Source organism: Scyliorhinus canicula, chromosome 16 (genome assembly GCF_902713615.1).
Source record: "Scyliorhinus canicula chromosome 16, sScyCan1.1, whole genome shotgun sequence".
Classification (NCBI taxonomy): domain Eukaryota; kingdom Metazoa; phylum Chordata; class Chondrichthyes; order Carcharhiniformes; family Scyliorhinidae; genus Scyliorhinus; species Scyliorhinus canicula.
In genome coordinates, this window is record NC_052161.1 from 128,973,609 (window position 1) to 128,995,209 (window position 21,601).

At 45.0% G+C, this 21,601-nt stretch overlaps 1 protein-coding gene across 3 annotated transcripts in view; it reads right to left on the bottom strand.

The window, feature by feature from the left end:
- The window catches only part of tp73 (tumor protein p73), a 240,042-nt gene that overhangs the window by 165,509 nt on the left and 52,932 nt on the right, over positions 1 to 21,601 (bottom strand). The gene's annotated exons all lie outside the window — the stretch shown is intronic.

Here is a 21,601-nt window from a genome sequence, read left to right on the forward strand (position 1 = left end):
CGGACCTTACAAAGAGCACCCTACTGAAGCTCACATATCTACCCTATCCCCATAACCCAGTAACCCCCACTTAACATTTTAAGGAGTGTGCACGAAGGCCAAAGGGACCCAAAACCATTTGCTCCATTTTTGTCAGCAGCAAACAAGGTAAGAGAAAATGGTGGGTCGCGTAGCTTGGCCGGCGTGGGGCGCGCAGGTCGGCCGGCGTGGGGCGCGCAGGTCGGCCGGCGTGGGGCGCGCAGGTCGGCCGGCGTGGGGCGCGCAGGTCGGTCGGCGTGGGGCGTGCAGGTCGGCCGGCTGGTAAAAATACGTCCCCGGAGAAAAAGTTTGAAGAACACAGATACCCTGTTTTGGTGATGCTGTTTGAGGGATAAATATCGGCTTGGACATTCTCAGTATAAACGAGAGATCAAATCTCATATCCACTTAGAACAACTCACTCAACCTAACTGATGCACAGTTTGTGTTCTGCCAGAGGCATTCAGCTCCTGGCCTCATTATAGCCTTGGTCCAAACAGGGACAAAACAGTCGACCTCAAAAGGTGACCACCCTGGACATCAAGGCACCATTCAACCAAGTGTGGCATTAAGGAACCATGGCAAGGGGCGATGCAGTGGTTAGCACTGCTGCCTCACAGCACAAGGGACCAGAGTTCAATTCTGGTCTCAGATTCCTTTTTGTGTGGAGTTTGCACGTTCTCCCAGTGTCTGTGTGGGTTTCCTCTGGGTGCTCCGATTTCCTCCCACAGTCCAAAGATGTGTAGGTTAGGTGGGGTTATGGGGGAGTGGGCCTAGGTAGGGTGCTCTTTCAGCGGGTTGGTGCATTCATAATGGGCCGAATGGCCTCTTTCTGCACTACAGGAATTCTATGGTGCTACGGCAAAATCGTAGTCAAAGGGAATCGGGGAAACTCGCCAATGGTTTGAGACACATCTCATGAAGAAACATAGTTGTGGTTGATCAGGACAGGTCAGTCCCAGAACATAATTGCAGAGGTTCCTCAGGATGTTCTTAGGCCCAACCATCTTCATCTGATTCATCAATGACCCTCCCTCTACTATAAGGTCAGAAACGGAATGTTCACTGGTGACTACAGCACAATGTTTAATACCAAGTGCAACTCCATAAATACGGAAGGCCACGTCTATATACAGAATGTTCAGCACAACATTCAGGCTTGGAATGACAAATGACAAGTGACATTTGTGCCACACAATTGCCGGACAATTACCATCTCCAACAAGAGAGAATGTAACCATATCACCTGACATTCAATGGCATTACCAATGCTGAATCTGCCACCATCTACATCCTGAGAATTACCATTGACCAGAAACTGAACTGGACTAGCCATATAAATACAGTGGCTAAAAGAGGTGAGAGGGGAATAACTGACTTCCTAAGTCTGTCCACCATCTACAAAGCCAAAGTCAGGAATTCGACAGAATACTCTGCACTTGCCTGGCTGAATGTGCTTCCAGTAATACTCATGAAGCTCAAAACCACACAAAACAAAGCAGTTCGCTTGATCAGCACCTGATCCATCAATGTTTAAAATTTATTTCCTCCATCACCGATGTACAACGTAGAAGAAGCACTGCAAGAACTCATCAAGGTTCCTTCGAGAGCATTTCTAGGGTTTGGGACATCTGCTTGAAGCTGACGAGGAAATTGGATTGGGATGGGGAGATCCCAATCATTGTAATTCATGAAGATACCAATGACATAGGCAGGACAAAGGAGGTGGTTCTGCATAGTGAGTAAGAGGACCCAGGCACCAAATTATGTAGAACCTCAAAAGGTCATAATCACTGGAATCAGATTTGAGAGACAAATGCATGTCTCAAAGACTGTTTGTGGGCACCAGTACTGGGGAATGTGGGATTTGTACCATTGGGACTGTGTACACCTGAACCGTGCGGGCACTGTATTTCTGTAAGCTGCATAATTAGGGAAAGCACAGTAAGGCGTCTCGCAACACCAGACTAAAGTCCAATGGTTCATTTGAAATCACAAGCTTTGGGAGCATTGCTCCTTCATCAGGTGAAGTGCTCCAGCTGGACTTCAGCAGGATTTCAGCTGATGAAGGAGCAGCGCTCCGAAAAGCTTGTGATTTCAAATAAACCATGGGACCGTAAGCTGGTGTTGTGAGACTTCTTACTGTGCCCACCCCAGCCCAGCGCCGGCATCACCACATCATAACTAGGAAAATATTTTGAACTAAATACAATCAAATTTGGGAAGATGGGGCAAATCATAGAGTAGAGACAAGGCAAAAGAGAAAGGTTTATTACAGGAAATCAAAAACAGACTGCGGCAAGAAATGATAAAGAGTACAAATCCAACAGTAAATCAACAGATGAGACCAGACGTTATAAAAAGAATAAAAGGATAAAACTAAAAACTCTGGGCTGGATTCTCCGGTTGCCGATGCCAAAATGGCGTTCGGCAATCGGCCAGTGAATCACAGTTCCTGACCAAATCCGGGGCGGAGCCGCTTTCGCGATGCTCCGCCCTCTCTAAAGTGGCGTATCGATGGCATCAGGACATTTCCTGAGGCCCGCCCCCAACCGGCCGAGTTCCCAACAGCGTTGGTCGCGTGTGGTCTCACCTGTCGGGAACTCGGCTTGGCCGCTGCGGACTCAGTCCAGCACCGCCACAGTCGGGGGAGGGTCGATCCGCGGGCAGTGGGGTACTGTGGGGGGGTGGTCCGGGGTGCGCGAGCCGGCCAAAGGGGGGACTGTTTCACATGCCGGGTCCGCGAGCAGCCACCGCCATGTAACACGGTGCGGCCGCTGCAGGCCGCCGCTGTGCGCATGCGCGGCCACGGACTCGGCAATTCTCTGGGTCATATCGGCAGCTAGAGCCAGGTGCTCTATGCTGCCGGCATGATAGCCCCCGGCCAAACAGAGGATCTGTGGCCATTTTACGCCATTGGTTCTATCGTAAAATGCCTCCGTTCCCACGCCGGCATGAGGACATAGCCTCAAAATCAGAGAATTCAGCCCTCTGTATCTGAATGCACATAGCATCCAAAACAAACATGAACTGAGAGCACACAGAAATAAATAAGCATGATTTAGTAGCCATTACGGAGACATGGCTGCAGGAAGGCATGTATTGGAACCTGAATATTGAAGATACAGGATATTTAGGAAGGACAGGATGTGAGGGAAAGCTGTTAGTTTAATGATATCATTAGCACAATAATTTCAGGAAACCGGGATGTGAAAATGGTTTGGGTAGAGATGAGAAATGATAAAGGAGAGAAGACACTTGCGGGAGTTGTGTACAGGTCCAGAAATAGCAACCACAAGGTGGGGTGGAGTATAAAGGAAGAAATAATTAGAGCTTGTCAGAAAGGCACAGCGATAATCATGGAAGATCTTAATTTACATGTAGACTGGAAAAGTCAGAAGAGTAAAGGAAGCCTAGATGAGGAATTCATTGAATGCGTTTTGGATAGTTTCTTAGAACAGCACGTTCTGGAGCCAACCAGACAGCAGGTTACATTCGGCCTGGTATTGTGCAATGAAATGGAAAAATTAATGATCTCCCAGGCAGAGCACTGTGTACAGTGTTGGTCACCTTATTTAGGAAAGAATGAAAATGCATTGGAAGCAGTTCAGAGAATGTTTACCATACTAAGACCTTTATGAAGAAAGGTTGGTTAGGCTAGGCTTGTATTCGCTGGAGTTTAGAAGAGTAAGAGGCAACTATATTGACACATCCAAGATCCTGAGAGGTGTTGACAAGGTGGATGTAGAGAGGACGTTTCCTCTTGTCGGAGAATGTAGAACTAGGTGGTCGCTGTTCAAAAATAAGGGGTTGTCCATTCGAAACTGAGGTCAGACAAAATTATTTTGCTCAGACTATTAAGAGTCTTTGGAACAAAAAAGGTGGTGGGAAGGGAGTCTTTGAATATTTTTAAGGCACAGTGGACAGATTCTTGGTAAACACGGGGGGGGGGAGGTTATCCGGGGTAGAGAGGATGTAGAGTTGAGATGGCTAGGAGATCAGCCATGATCTTGGGGCTGTTTAGCTCAGGGCTAAATCGCTGGCTTTGAAAGCAGACCAAGGCAGGCCAGCAGCACAGTTCAATTCCCATAACAGCCTCCCCGAACAGGCGCCAGAATGTGGCGACTAGGGGCTTTTCACAGTAACTTCATTGACGCTTACTCGTGACAATAAGCGATTTTCATTTTTCATTTCATTATCAAATGGCAGAAGAGGCTCAAGGGTCTAATTGGTTTACTCTTCCCCTTGTGCACATGCTCGTATGTTCCCGTGACCTCTACCATTTCGAAGGACAAGGGCAAACAGGCATATGGGAATACCACCACTTTGCAAGTTCAGCTGCAAGTCACACACCATCCTGACTTGAAACTATGTCACCGTTCCTTTAGTGTCATTGGATCAGAATCCTGGAATTCCCTTCCCGCACCAAATGGACTGCAGCGGTTCAAGGTGGCGGTACACAATCAAGTTCTCTGCGGCAATTAGGGGCAAAATGCTGGTCTTGCCTGTGATGCTTTCATCCCATTAAATAATCTTTTAAAATACCCTCACCAGGATCCTGCGTGTTAAGAATATGTATGACCTAAAATGTCATACAGAAAAAGTCAGTGTACATATGCAGGAAGATCTGTGCAACATTAGGCTAAGTGACAAGTAACACTTGCACCACTCAAGTGCCAGGTAATGACCATCTCCAACAAGAGAGAATCTAACCATCTCACCTGATATTCAAGGGCATTACCATTAATGAATCCACCACTACCTTCATCCTGGGAGTTCCCATTGACCAGAAACTGAACTGGACCAGTCATGTTAATACTATGGCTATTTAGCAGAGACAGACATTTATCAATACTAAGTTGGAGTTGAATATTACCTGTCTCACTCATTGCAAGATCTCTCTGCATGACATTTTTCTCATTTCCTTCCTGCATAACTTTTCTGCAAAAGAATGAATGATGGAAAAGTTTTTACATCATTCCAGTACCTTTTGCTCCTTCATTTTTTTTCTCCTCAAATAAGCTGTCATTCTCAGTACAGACATTGTAGCACAGTGGTTAGCACTGTTGCTTCACAGCACCAGGGACCCGGGTTTGACTCCCGGCTTAAAGTAAGCCTACTTGTGACACTAATAAAGATTATGTGATATTATGAACTTTCAGTCAATAATTTTAAAAATTGGACTCAAATAAGCGGTTATGATGGCTTCTGTGAATCATGGGACTTTTGGCATTTAACCACAAACAGCAGCAAGTCACCGGTGAATACCAAATTAAATACGGACATAGGTGAGGGTACCTCACAGTTATTTGTGGAACGCATCTTATTGTTTAGGGATAGGCTAAGACCTAAAGACAATGGAGTTTCCAAACTGCCTGTCTTTCATACTGTACAAAAAGGGAGATCAAAGCACAATAATAATAATAATAATCACTTATTGTCACAAGTAGGCTTCAATGAAGTTACTGTGAAAAGCCCCTAGTCGCCACATTCCGGTGCCTGTTCGGAGAGACTGGAACGGGAATTGAACCCGCGCTGCTGGTCTTGTTCTGCATTACAAGCCAGCTGTCTTAGCCCACTGTGCTAAACCAGCCCCTAGAACACAATCAACTCTCCATGCTAGCACAATGGCCTCCCCATCCAAACTAGTCTGATGAGCCTCAGAAGTGCCAACGCAACAGTCATGTGATTGAGGCTGGCTTCAGAGACTGTAATCCTGGTCACCCCAGGACAAAGTAGATTCATCAGCACCATTAGTTGTCAGTTTGAGACTCAAACTCTGAGACTAGCTGCAGGTCATTCAGCAGCCAGAATATTTAACCTGTTCCGGATTCAAAGCTCAGCAGTGAAACTACCTCCTAGATATTTGACAACAGGAAAGCTTGCAACCTGCTGTGAACACTTTGCTTTACAAGACCCTCACTTAAAATTTAAATCACTGAATCCATTCAAGAATCTACAGGCCTGTCACATGGGAGACAAAAATCGTAAATCAGAGACTGAATTAACTGTAATCTGTAAAAAAAAATACACTATTTTTCTCTGTATCTTTGTGGTGTGTGTGTGTGTCTGTATGTATGACTGTGTGGGTGGTGTGCACGTCAGAGAGACCAAGTGTGCGACTTTATGTTCATTCGGAGTAAGTGGGAGAATAAATTACCCTCTTTATTTTAAACTCACAAAAGAATTATTCAAATGGAATACACGCTCAGAGGGTAAGAAAAGACAGACCACTTATTTCCATATGTATTGCAGGCAGGAAGAGGGCAGGAACATTCTGGAATGACAGTGTTGGGTATGCTGCAAAAACGCTGCCCTTCCTGGAATTGCATCAGAACCAATCATGCTACAGTTTCAATAGGATACACAGCACCTGGGTTGTCGCAAACCATCTTTGAACTCACCGTTTTCTCAAATTATTTGGTTCAAAGATGATTTTGGAAAGACCAGAAAGAAAGTGGCGATAAGGGAGTTTACACCCCAGCACTGAACTTCCTCTTGATTGTTTCCAGAGCTCTATCTCCAGTGCTCTACTCCGACATTTAAGGTATTGGTCACAATTTGTCAGAAAGCATTCATACATTGCATCTCAACTTGCCTTTTTACAAGTTTGCACCGAGGGAATGGATATATCTTTCCAATGTTCTTTCCATCCCTGCAGGAGACAAACACTTGCTTGGGTATGGTTCTGTAAGAAATTGTTTATTTAGCCTTAAAGCGGGTACATAACCAAACTCAGATCTGTCTTTTCACCTATTGCGTACAACACAAAGACATCTTCAAGTGACCATTCCATTTTGCTGAACTAATGGTGCTGAGAACAATTGGCTCACTTATGTCCTGGAGAGTGAACCCAGATATTCTGATCTTTCTAGCTCAATCTAGCATCTGTGGAGGCTTTCCTCACTCAGCTATCAGTAAGCTCCGGGAATAGACTCATTGCTTTAATACTGGGCACTAAGGAAACTAACGTTCTCTGTTAAGAGTGCTAGCCATATTGCATGGCCCAGCACCTCTAAAAGCATTATATGAGACTGCTGAATTCATTGTTCCATCAAACTCAAAAATCTCCAATTTCCCATTAATCAAATGACCCCAACCTTCGAGATCAAACCATAGTCTAGGACCTCCGTGAATGAAAAACAATTCCAGTTATGATTGAACTTGTCCTGGTTCAGGTCAGGTCACATTTACAGTAGCACAATAGATAAGGTCAAAAAGCACATTAATGCAAAAAGCATAACAACGCTAAGTTTACAAAACAGTTTGTTCACAGCAATAAATCTGCTAATTACTGGTTAATATTTATTTCAAAAGTATGAATAATGCAAGTAACTAAGAGGGATTATTCTTAGTTTTAAAACTCAATGCAACACATGTGAGGCCACTGTGCTATCACCTGCAGGAACTGAATGGAAAGTCCATGGGGAATTGTTTCTTCGAGAACTAATCGGTTTTAACATTGGGGCTCTGTCTTTTTCTTTGTGGGATGTGGGCACCGCTGGCTAAACCAGCATTTGTTGCCCATCCCTAGTTGCCCTTAAGGTGTTTCCTTCTTCAACTCCTACAGTCCAGGTATATATTTCCAAGTCAGGGTGGTGAGTGACTTGGAGAGGAAACTCCAAGTGGTGGTGGTATTCCCAGGCACCTGCTCACCCTTGTCCTTCTAGAAGGTAGTGGTTGTGGGTTTGGAAGATGCAGCCTAAGGAGCCATGGTGAGTTCCTGCAGTTCATCTTGTAGATGTTAAAAACTGCTGCTACTGTTCATCGATGGTGGAGGGATTGAATTTTTGTGGAAGGGGGTACTATCAAGCTAGCTGCTTCATCCTGGATGGTGTCAAGCTTCTTCAATGTTGTTGGAGCTGCACTCATCCAGGCAAGTATGCCATCACAATCAGATCCTTAGTTTTACATTTACATCAGGACCTCGACACACCGACAAACTCTCTCTCTTGCTTTATCTCTCAGGCAGTACCAGCTCCACAAAAGAAAACAGGCTCTCATTGCAGAATTTTGCCATCAGAATTCAGTGTTGGTACATCAACAAATACAGAAAAATTCTTACAAATATGGCACATGACATTTCTGTACCCAGTTAGAAATCTCATTGTCTCCATGCTGGCTGGTACACACATCTCTGTCTAACAGTTTACCTTGCGTCTTACATGGTTATAACTATCATTCATTAACATTGTCATTCCTGTGTTATCACTGCCCCACCTCCCTCCTTGAATTCAAAGGTTCAGGCAGTCTGAAGGCCTTACCACCCTTCAATATCTCATTCACATTGTCAGATGGGTGGTAAGTTCTATCACTGCTGGTTCTTTCGGTAGTTTTGGAGGCTTTCAGCAATCTGGGTTTAGCTAGGGGCCGATTTAGCTTACCAGGCTAAATCGCTGGCTTTTAAAGCAGACCAAGCAGGCTAGCAGCACGGTTCAATTCCCGTATCAGCCCCCCCGGACAGGCGCCGGAATGTGGTGACTAGGGGCTTTTCACAGTAACTTCATTGACGCCTACTCGTGACAATAAGCGATTTTCATTTCATTTTTCATTTTTCACCCTTTCCTTTCATTCCTTCGTGTTGAACCACACTTTGTCAGTTCAGCTGTTGTGCTGTTGGTTGCTTGCTACCCGAACATTGTTTCTTGTGGAGTGGACAAATGGACAAACATTGTATTTGTCTCTTTCATTTCTTTTGCTTCTTCTGCTGTTGTGCGGCTCATGGCAATGTTTGGGGTGATGGACAATGAACATTCCTGTGACTAGAATGAGGTTTTAGTGGTATGCTCACCTCTGCATTTGTTGTTGGCAATTTTTGGCTGTTACCAGGTTCCAGCATCTTTTGAGACTTTGGCATGCTGGCTGGGAGTTGCATCGGATGTTCGGTGGTTGCAGAGTTGACCTGCTGTACCATTGTCAGAGCCAGAGGTTGAAGTCTCATCAGATAGCTGGTCATCCTTTTATTCTTTCCTCCACTGGAGGTGTTGTGGTTACCTTCTGGGTGGTTGGCATGACTGAACATTGCAGGCTTTCCACCACCTGTAACAAGAATAGACAAACCTGCTCTGCAAAGAGATAAGAGAGTTCAGAGATGAAGTCCCAGTCAGGATACTCTTTTTTTTTGTTGTTGTTTGAATGCTCAGAAATTTGCAATTCTCTATGATTAATAACTGTGGTTGTCTTGCATCTTCTGCCATTTTAAGGAAATCCCAGGCTTCATTAGCTTGAAGATTTGTTTGCGACCTGTCATACCTGCTGGTGGGATGCTCTGTTACGCCAGCTGGTCAATGGGGTTTCCCATTGTGGAGCAGCCTCACGCCATCGGGAAACCCCCGGCTGCCAGTAAGATGGAGCATCCCGATGGCGGAGAATCCAGCCCCATGTCTTTCAGGACTTGTGGGAGGGAACCAGAGCATAGTCGTGGGACTGGAAAGGGATGATGTGGACTTACAGGGGCGGGGAATAGTCCACCCACATCAACGCTACGACCAAGAAAGCACAACAGCGCCTGTACTTCCGCAGGAAACTAAGGAAATTTGCATGTCCACATTGACTCTTACCAATTTTTACAATGCACCATAGAAAGCATCCTATCTGTCTGCATCACAGCCTGGTATGGCAACTGCTCGGCCCAAGACCGCAAGAAACTTCAGAGAGTCGTGAACTCAGCCCAGTCCATCACGTGAACCCGTCTCCCATCCATTGACTCCGATACACCTCCTGCTGTCTTGGGATAGCGGGCAGCATAATCAAAGACCTCTCCCACCCGGGTTATTCTCTCTTCCAAACTCTTCCATTGGGCAGGAGATACAAAAGTCTGAGACCATGCAGTAACAGGTCCAAACATAACTTCTTCCCCGCTGTTACCAGACTTCTGAATGACTCTCTTATGGACTGAACTGATCTATCTATGCATCTTCTTTACTATGTAGCGCTACACTCCGTATGCTTCACCCAATGTCTTTGTATTTATACTGTGTACTTACAGTATGTCCTATGTTTTTCATGTATGGAACGGTATGTCTGGACTGTGCACCCAATCCAAATGTTATAACCCTTCCGAGGACCATGGGGAATCATTAATCGATCTCTCCATTGGGCTCGTAGAGTAAGAGTTCCCATTATAGCAAGGAGAGGCCCACCCAGCTGGGGCACGTTAGTGAGCCCTTTAAATGTTGCTCCCAGACTCGGAGTTTCCATAGCCCCAGGCGGTTGTACCAAGTGTTAAAATAAACCTATTTGGAGGCAGCATGGTGGCGCAGTGGGTTAGCCCTGCAGCCTCACGGCGCCGAGGTCCCAGGTTCGATCCCGGCTCTGGGTCACTGTCCGTGTAGAGTTTGCACATTCTCCCCGTTTGCGCGTGGGTTTCGCCCCCACAACCCAAAGATGTGCAGGGTAGGTGGATTGGCCATGCTAAATTGCCCCTTAATTGGAAAAAATAATTGGGTACACTAAATTTATAAAAATAAAAAATAAACCTATTTAGCATTCTTCTTTGTGTCTCCTGGATTACTACAGTACCATTATGACATTTGGTGTAATAACACACAAGCAACATATGACAAAAGGCTTCTTGGTCCAGAAGGCCTATTTCTTCCTTGCATCATTTGCCATTTTATAGCTTTCATCTACTTTACAAAAACTGGGTGAAATATTTGAATAGCTTTTTTAAGGGAGATGACAAAGCTTACCCAGTCAATTTGTTCAGTATGAGTATTGCTTAGATACCAGGGACACATTTAAATATTAAAGTAAGAGGGGAAGTTGGAAGGGACCTTTATCCTAGCGGGTAATACAGTTAGGTAACACTAGTGTGGTGAATCACAATCTAGTAATTCACACTGTGTTATATTGTATGTATTGTGTTCTTGTAAGCTCGGTATACGAGCAGTTGCGCGGCTCTGCCCATAGGGGGAGATGAGGAGTTTGTACGGGGCTCCACCCTTGGCTCCGCCCATGGTTCCGCCCATGGCTCCTCCCACTAACCGGAAGTATAAAGCTTTGCAGTCGTGAGCCTGCCTGCCAGTTCATCTCGTCGCAGGCAGGCTCTGTTGTAAGACTATTAAAACCACTGTTCACTTCCAACCACGTGTCTTGTGAATTGATGGTCACATCAACTAGGAAAGGCTGCTAAAGGGGACAGTATAAATGCATCTAAGACTTATTCTTCAACCAAATTATACAGGGTGTAATTAAAAGTGCTCCTGGAGAAAGTGATTAGGTGGTAAGGCAGGAATGTGGTTAAGTAGAATCTGTCTCTCAAGATGGAACAGGTTTATTGGTCTTTTATTGTGCAAAAACATTCTATGTTTTGCAAAACTGTTCCCATCATCTAAAGGTAATGGGGCACATCTCAAGAACCTGCCACAAACTCAACAGCTTACATTATTCAAAAGCTACTACCACAGATGCTGGAAATCTGAAAATGCTGGAAATCCTCAGCAGGTCTGACAGCATAAATGGAGAAAGAAACGGAGTTAATGTTTCAAGTCAATTATCTTTTTCTGACATTTCCTGTTCTGATGAAAGGTCATTGACCTGCACATGTATTTTCACTCATCTTTGGCCAAGCCAGGTTCCTTATAATTCTCTACCCGTAACAAAATCTCCAACTGACCTGACGCAGCAGTACACATCCTATAATGAAGCCAGTATTATAGGGAGGGCTCCTATTACATGCTAATCCTTGGCTGAAGTTCTGTTGAGGTTCGGTGCTGACTGCAACAAGATGGAATGGCCACCTTTGTAATAACGTACTGTTAGTTGAACCAGCTGCTGAGAGAAACACAGGCTTCATAAATGTATTCACCGTCTGTGTTACACTGTACAATACTCTCATCCCACCCTGGAGGCCAACTGGCTGTTAACTCAGTCCCTCTTCACTGAATAGCAGAAGGGATTATCACACAGATGTGATTGTAATACGAAGTCCTGGAGCTAGTTTTCAGACTGTAAGCCTCACATTCCTTTTCCATTTACAACTTGGATTGAGAGCCACCTCTGAATGCACATAACTTTTAATACCTCTCAAAAAGTTTTCCAATTGTCACACTCAGCCTCTCAGACCATCCCTGCAACAAAAATGAGCGCACAAAGTAGCTGTGGTAAACACCACTAGCAACACATTGGATGTATTACAGTACTCCCCATGTATTACAGGTACCACAGTAAATCCCAGCCTGCTGGCTCCTCCCAGCAGGTGGCGTATAAAAGTGCCTGTTCTCCTATGCTGCTGCCATTCTGGTTCCAGCCGCAGGAGGTACAACATCTTGTGCAATAAAGCCTCGATTGTTGCACCATTCTTGTCTTGTGGTAATTGACGGTACATCAATGGCGAGTGCAGAATACTCTGGGGTTTGTTTGCAAGGTGGTCTCAGCGGGTCAAGTGCTTTTGATTCTTAGCATCCAGTGAAATGTTTATACCATGGAAACAATTCTGTTGCATTAGTGACTTGGATTGGATTGGATTTGTTTATTCTCACTTGTACCGAGGTACAGTGAAAAGTATTTTTCTGCAAGCAGCTCAACAGATCATTCAGTACATGGAAGAAAAGGGAATTAAACAAAATTCAAGAAAATACAAGAAATTACATGAGAATACATAATAGGGCAACACAAGATATACAATGTAACTACATAAGCATTGGCATCGGTTGAAGCATATAGGGTGTAGTGTTAATGAGGTCAGTCAATAAGAGGGTCATTTAGGAGTCTGGTGACAGTGGGGAAGAAGCTGTTTTTGAGTCTGTTCGTGCGTGTTCTCAGACTTCTGTATCTCCTGCCCGATGGAAGAAGTTGGAAAAGTGAGTAAGCTGGGTGGGAGGGATCCTTGATTATGCTGCCCGCTTTCCCCCGGCAGCAGGAGGTGTAGATGGAGTCCACGGATGGGAGGCAGGTTCGTGTGATGGACTGGGTGGTATTCACGACTCTCTGAAGTTCCTTGCGATCCTGGGCTGAGCAGTTGCCATACCAGGCTGTAATGCAGCCCGATAGGATGCTTTCTATAGTGCATCTGTAAAAGTTGGTAAGGGTTAATGTGGACATGCCGAATTTCCTTCGTTTCCTGAGGAAGTATAGGCACTGTTGTGCTTTCTTGGCGATAGCATCGACGTGAGTGGACCAGGACAGATTTTTGGTGTTGTGCACCCCTAGGAATTTGAAACTGCTAACCATCTCCACCTCAGCCCCGTTGATGCTGACAGGGGTGTGTCCAGTACTTTGCTTCCTGAAGTCGATGACCAGCTCTTTAGTTTTGCTGGCATTGAGGGGGAGATTGTTGTCGTTACACCACTCCACTAGGTTCTCTATCTCCCTCCTGTATTCGGACTCGTCATTATTCGAGATCCGGTCCACTATGGTCGTATCGTCAGCAAACTTGTAGATGGAGTTGGAACCAAGTTTTGCCACGCAGTCGTGTGTGTACAGGGAGTAGAGTAGGGGGCTAAGTACCCAGCCTTGCGGGGCCCCGGTATTGAGGACTATTGTGGAGGAGGTGTTGGTGTTCATTCTTACTGATTGTGGTCTGTTGGTCAGAAAGTCAAGGATCCAGTTGCAGAGTGGAGAGCCAAGTCCTAGGTTTTGGAGCTTTGATATGAGTAGTATGACTAGTAGTATTTGTACATTAAAATATCTTTTAACATAGAGTTACTTCTGAAATGCATGAATGTTATGATTTATGCTTAATTCATATTACAAACTGCATTACAGAAACACAGATTTGTGTATGGACACATATTCAGATGCAATAAATATTGACTGAGAACTTTCCTGGATGTGCAGTCCACCAATCAAAAAAAAACTCCGCTTGCCCATATTGTCAAATGGAGAGCTCAATCCACCCACTGCAAACATATATGGTGACTAGCGGCACCCAAGGAAACAATATTCCATATTCCTCTCCATCTAATTGCCTAATTCCAAAATGCACTGATGGGAATTCTTCCCCGTTTATATTCTGAGGATTGTGTTATGATCACGGATGAGATCCCCAATTTTATTCCACTGGTTGAGAAGGAATAAGCTGGCTCCCCCTCTTTCCCCAACCTCCTCTGTTAGTCACAGCAAAGGATGTTGAAAATCCTTTCTTCCATGAATACCCTTTTCCAATTCAAATGTATTTATTTGTTTGCAGAGTCAATGAAACTAAGCTTTCTAAATCAAGAAAGATTATTAGTTACTAAAATCCAAGGAAAAAGAAAGACACACACACCCTCACAGAGATCAGAAATTAGAAGAGTCCTAACAAACGATTAAGAAATATACAAATCAGTCCTTGTCCATGAGACATAGATGGTGTTACATTAGGGCTGCTAAGTTAGGTGATTTCAAGAATGCTGACTTGGGCAGATTTGTAGTCTGTTGGAAATTAAAAATCGCTTCTTGTCACAAGTAGGCTTCAAATGAAGTTACTGTGAAGTCGCCACATTCCGGCGCCTGTTCGGGGAGGCTGGTACGGGAATTGAACCCACGCTGCTGGCCTGCCGTGGTCTGCTTTAAAAGCCAGCTATTTAGCTCTGTGCTAAACCAGCCCCAAACGCTTGTTGGTTTGTCCCAGAGGGAGAGACGATTGATTCACTCTGCAGGGTTAACTGAAAGGAGAGAGCGGGATTCTCACCGTTCATCAGCCAGTTTTTAACCCATTTTCCCTGTGTATACTCAGAAGGAAATAGTCATGTCTTGCACTTATCTTAGAACTTCTAACATATCCGGAGAGATAAATCAACAGGCGAAGGGTGATTTTGGATGTCTGATGAGATGTATGAAACATCCCCGTTGTACTTATAAACCCGGGAGATTAGTCCGATCTTTTGCCTTTTCCATACCTTTCTTTCAAACCTCTGTTTGAAGTGGCCCTCGACTTCAGGTGTGAAATTCCATGTCATCCCAAGAAGGTCTGTCATTATAATTCACATGGCAATTTTCCAGAAAGTGGTCACTTTGCAGTATCAGCCAACCTTTGGTCAATGTCTTTACTTATTTCTTTAAAAAACAGAGGTCTTCCTTAAAAAGTTCAATATGCCCATAGGTAGTTGATGAGGCTGTAGCACACTTTCAATACAATTGTCAACATTTAGAATTATTGAAGTGAGTTCGTACTCAGCCATCAAGCAGGGGTCCCATAGTGGCATAAGACAGAAGTCAAGGGCAACTCCGAGAAGTATACCAAGAAAAAATGCGTTTATGAATTCCGAATCCACCATTCCCTGGTGTAACATCTGGTGTCAACTGAAGTTATAAGTTATTTAAGTTATTATAGGTTATTTATTCCATGGAGGAAAAGGGGGGGGGGGGGGGGGGCATGCAAAGCATACAGGAAGCCTTGAACTTTCTCAAGCAAGGAAAGTGGCTGTGTTTCCTTGTATTTGACACCAAGCTCAGCTTTCATAAGCAACATTGCATTCCATGGGCAGCATGGTGGCAGTGGTTAGCACTGCTGCCTAAGGCGCTGAGGACCCGGGTTCAATCCCAGCCCCAGGTCACTGCCATTTGGTGTTTGCACATTCTCCCCGTGTCTGTGTGGGTCTCACCCCCACAACCCAAAGATGTGCAGGTTAGGTGGATTGGCCACACTAAATTGCCTCTTAATGAGAAAAAAATGATTGGGTACTCTAAATTTATTTTTTTAAACTTGCATTCGATGAAAAAAAGAGTTTGGCTAGGATTTACAATGGTGAAGAACATGGGTATTGAGGTCTACTGCTGACTTTCGAATCAACCAGGATTTATCTCCCCATGTTCTTTATGGACCGCCACTGAATGTTCCTTTGCTGCAGAGGACAAGTTTATTCTAGGGGCGGTACTCCCCCCCCCCCCCCCCCCCCCCCCACGCCAGGTGGGAAAATCGCCGGGGCACCGCGCGAGTCGTGCCACGGCCCACCCGACACCTGCACGTGATTCTCCCACCTCCCCCACCCCCGAAACCAGCGGCACAAGAATTGCGCCGGGCCGCTCGGAGAATCGTCACAAATAGCGAGCGCCAATTCTGCGGCCCGGATGAGCCAAGCAGCCGGCGAAAAAAATGACAGTCCCGCCGGTGCAGTTCACCCCTGGTCGCTGCCGGCGGGAACGCAGGCGGGGGGGGGGGGGGGGGGGGGAGAAGAGAGAGAGGGGGGGCCTGTTGGGGGGGGGGCAGGAGGGCTCCTTCACCGGGGAGCGGGGGCCTCCGATGGGATCTGGCCCCACCAATTGGCGGGCCAGCCTCTCCCCCAGGGCCTACTACCTTCCGCGGCCGGCCCCAGAACCCCGGTGCCATGTTGGTGAGGGGCCGGCACACGTAAGAAGTTCCCCGCAGGATGGCGCGGCCCAACTGCGCATGCGCAGGAATGAGCTGTCCCAACTGTGCATGCGCTGCCTGAAACGCTCCAGCGCCTTGCTAGCCCCCTGTGGGGGCCAGAATAGGTCATGCTCGGGCCCTGTTCGCGACGACGTTCACGACGGCGCAAACACTTGGCCTCAATTTCGGAGAATCTCGTCCTAGGTTTCTCTTCTGTCCATCAGTTATTGCCACTTATACTCCATGGGAAAGTGGATTTAGGCCCTGGGAAGTAGAAGCTAAGAGACCGAGTAACCTGGAGACACTTCAGTTCTCTCCAATTACCTGCATATTTGTCCATTGTGCTGGCTTCGGTCATTGTCTGCAAGATCTCTGGGTTTTTCTGTCCCTCAATTGCCCATTTGCCCCACTGGGGATCCCACTCCAGCAGTGGTGGGATTTTGCTGTTGGGCTATGTTAGGGGCTTTTCTGGGAGCCTGAATTACATGTGCTGGACCATGCAGTTGCTCTGAAATCTCTCTGTGTACCCGAACAGGGACCAGAATGTGGCGACTAGGGGATTTTCACAGTAACTTCATTGCAGTGTTAATGTAAACCTACTTGTGACAATAATAAAGGTTATTATTATTATACTCTATATTGTATAAAGAACAAAGAACAAAGAAAATTACAGCACAGGAACAGGCCCTTCGGCCCTCCCAGCCTGCGCCGATCCAGATCCTCTATCTAAATCTGTCGCCTATTTTCCAAGGATCTACTTCCCTGTTTCCCGCCCGTTCATATATCTGTCTAGATATAGATTGTGCCTTAGGATTGTGCTAGCCAGAGCAGCACGGTGGCCTAGTGGTTAGCACAACCGCCTCACGGCGCTGAGGACCCAGGTTCGATCCCGGCTCTGGGTCACTGTCCGTGTGGAGTTTGCACGTTCTCCCCGTGTCTGCGTGGGTTTCACCCCCACAACCCAAAAATGTGCAGGGTAGGTGGATTGGACACACTAAATTGCCCTTTAATTGGAAAAAATGATTGGGTAATCTAAATTTATTTAAAAAAAGGATTGTGCTAGCCCCTTCATCCTTGTTTAGTTGCTAACAAATGGTCATGACTGAGACTTTCACCCCACCTGGTCCAGTGTCCTCTTTGTTGCTTCATTCACCAGCCTCCAAATAGTATGTCCACTGCAATGGAGCTTAATATTCCAACTCTGGCCTCGCCAATACTTTATAGCACATCTGTGTCATACTCACATTACCATTGATCCGCCTACAGATGATAAAGCTCTGTTTGTCATGGTATTTACTGCCACATGATGTTTTAAGTATTTAGCCAACAATCAACTCTTCATTTTTCAAAATATTTTTGCATCAACATACTTAAAAAACGCAAATTAATGTATCAAATTCACATATCTGCCCTGACTTCACTCATCTTTGGTTCTAAAAACCTGACTCCTGAGTAATTTGTCTTCATACTCTGCTGTTAACTAAAACAAGGTAATATAAATAAAAAAGATTTCACTGCCAGCCCTTGCTGAACCCTATCTGTGAACTAATTGAAGTTCCTCTTTCATAATTACCTTTTGTTTGTTGATTTTCTTCAATTAGCAACTTTTCATAAGTTTCCTCTGAACGGCTAAAATATTTGATGTTTTCAAAGAAAACCTGCCATAGCACAATAGTGACAAAGACAAGGGACCACTGAGGAATGAAACTGAGTTATACTGTGTTCCCCCTGCCCACAATATTAAGATTAAACTGCTACATGAATTAGATTGGATAGCCAATGCAGGTATTCAGGTCAGGCGAGGTTACACCATTGAAATTGTGGCAAAGAATCCATTTGGCTGGTAATCTTCAAATTTTTAGGGCCCAATTAAAACCTTGTGGAAGCAATTAAGTTTCAAATGGGTTAACATTGAGTCCTTAGCAGGCTTGGTGTCATCTACTCACTGCTTAGTTGATTTGCTTTGTCCTCCTTCCGGCAGTTATTAAAACTGTATTAAATAACAGGTCTGGTCCTTTCACAAGGACAATAAAAGTTTGTTGAACACTTTCCAATAAGGTTGGCACCCATTCAAGGGAGTGATTTACAAACAATGAGTGGCAGCAAGGCAAACGGTAGCACAGTGGTTAGCACTGTTGTTTCACAGCGTCAGGGTCCCAGGTTCGATACCCGGCTTGGGTCACTGTCTGTGCGGAGCCTGCACATTCTCCCCGCGTCTGCGTGGGTTTCCTCCGGGTCTCTGGTTTCCTCCCACAAGTCCAAAAAGATGTGCTTGTTAGGTGAATTGGACATTCGGAATTCTCCCTCAGTGTACCCGAACAGGCGCCGGAGTGTGGCAACTTTTCACAGTAACATAATTGCTTCATAAGCCTACTCGTGACACTAATAAAGATTATTATAAATTATTCAAATTCCTTCCTTTACCTGCCGAGCATTTTGTAAGGTTAATAAATCGAGGAGAATGCAATACAGCAAAGTTTTGTTTCTAAACGCAAACTTACAAGCAATGTTAAAACATTCAGAACATTGTGGAGTACATGGACGCAAATTCACAATGGCCTGAAGTACTGAAAACAATTTTCCCTTGTGCATTTCAACAGTTTGTAATTTAAAGGGCATGTATTACGATCCCAGACCAGACCCCAACAGTGGCTAGGGTACTGGACTGAAACCCTAATATTTTAGCTTATTTGTAAGACTGTGGAAAGAATGATTCGTGTCAGGAGTGATTGCATGAAGAAATAGGGATTTGATATTTTTTATTATGAATACAATATTAAACTCCTTAACTTTACACCTGAAAAAAAATGCTTACAATTACCCCCTAAACACTACTACTCAATTCTCTGTTAAACAAGAAAATAAACGTACAGCTCTCAAACCATCTTAAAATCATCATGGCATAGAGTAATAATTATTTCACAGAACAGATTTGGCTCCTGTTAAAACCCCTTCAGACTCTGGCTGAATCTCTTCAAAATGTCGGTTCACCTAGCGTGCTTCAGTTTCTTCCTTTAAGACTGGTCTGCTTTTCAACTCCACCTCCACGTGCGCAAGGCTCAGCCTGACGCAACTAAAAGTGGTACATAGAGCCCACTTAACAAGAACCCGTATGAGTAGGTTCTTCCCGGAGGTGGAAGACAGATGTGAACGGTGCCAAAGAGGCCCGGCCAACCACGCCCACATGTTCTGGTCTTGCCCCAGACTTGTGGAGTACTGGACAGCCTTCTTCGAGGTTATGTCCAAAGTGGTGGGAGTGAGGGTGGAGCCATGCCCGATAGTGGCGGTCTTCGGGGTTTCAGAACAGCCAGATCTATTCCTGGGGAGGAGGGCGGACGCCCTTGCCTTTGCCTCCCTGATCGCCCGCCGTAGAATCCTGTTTGGCTGGCGGTCAGCAGCACCGCCCAGAGCTGCGGACTGGCTGTCCGACCTCTCGGAATCTCTCCAAATGGAGAAAATCAAATTTGCCATCCGAGGGTCGGACGACGGCTTCCACAGAACGTGGGAGCCATTCATGCAACTGTTCCGGGACCTATTTGTGGCCAATGTACAAGAGGAAGAATAGTCGGGGGAAGGTAGCGGGAGGGGGGGGGGGCTACAGGTTCGGTACGGGGGTTCGATGGCTAGCTAAGGCCCAAAACCAAACTAAATAAACATGTTGAGGGGGGGGTGGGGGGGGGGGGGGGGGGGGGCGCAGTTACTACTACGAAGATGCTTACCTGTAAATATGTATGTTAATTTTTGCGTGTTTGTTTGTTTTTTTTGTTTTTTTTCTCTCCTAACAATTTGTAATTTGTTCAATATAAAATATGAAAACTGAATAAAAACATTTATAAAAAAAAAAGACTGGTCTGCTTTAAATATTATTACTCTTTTTATAACTATCCTGCTGTGAATGAAAACTGTCTGTACCTTTGGTCAAAACAAAGGATGCCAGATCATACTTCAGCTCCTCTCCAAAGCTCTCAAAGACATGTCAGAATCCCTTAGCTCCACTCTCTCAGTTTCTCCCCAAGCTGAAAAACAAATTAACTTTCCAGGCTAAAAGCATATTACCTCGCCAGGGACTTTCCCCAGTCAAACCACAGTGTATTAAACCAGACTGAAAACCACACAAATCTATTGAAAATTCAATAATAATAACATTTTAGGACATTACTTTTTAAACTGGAGGTCCCAGATGCTGAAGGTGCACAAAGGAATTCTTGGTCCACAAGATAATTTTTCCATTGGTCATTATTTGCAATCAATCCCTAGGACAACCACAATGTTTTAAGGTGGTTTGTTACATGGCAATATTTGAAAATCACTTCAGAGGAAGCTCTGAACTCTAATCAAACACGAGCAAAAGTAAATTCAAGCAAATTTTAATGAAATAATACATTTAAAGATTACATTTTGGGTTATCATTTAGTGTTAAATAAGTAAATGCTGATTACAAAATTTAACAATTGACAGCGATATTGGGAAGGATTTTTGTTTCAGCCAAAAGTCTGAAGGTTCAAAATGTGCAGACAGTAATATCTTGGATTGGCGAAGTTTCAATCATAATGATGTAGTCAGCACCATTTCAGAAGATAATATTGTAAAATTGAGAGGTATGGAACACAGGAAAGAAATAAAAACAGCAAGCAGCCCCCCCCCCCCCCCCCCCCCCCCCCCCCCCCCCCCCCAACAGTTCCCAAACTTTTCTCCCTTCCTTTCCAGAAGACACTCTACTCTCACTGGTATACAGTTCTAAAAGTCTCCAGAATCGCAATGAATGGTCATTCCTCATAAACTAGTCCAAAAAGCCAGGAGGACTATTCCTTCATGTGAGGACAACATCATCTATTCTCAGCTGCCTGTTTACACTTTCATCCGTGAGTCACTAGAGTAGGATTCTGGATACATTTCCTATCCTGAGGTCGGTCAGGAGTAGGCTCATCATGGACCAACTGCAATATTCATGCTGCCACACAAACTGGGATTAACTAATGCATTGTAGACTAGATATTGCAAGCAAGATCATCTTGGTACGTATGACTCATTTCCACATGAGGGAGCACACTTAACTGTGTCATCTAGTTCTAGAAAGCACAAGAAGAATTGCAAATGAGCATTTGTCAGACACATCTGATATGCACAGTGCCTGTTCACAAAGGGTTAAGATTCCTTTCAGAATTCTATACACTGAACACAAAGTCTCGAGTGAAGTACAACAACGTATCAAACCCGCTCCAAAATTACTGAAAATCCTTCTCCATGACAGCTCGCTCTACGCTTTTTGCCTCAGCTCATGAAATAGCAGCAACCCCTCAACATTTAAAA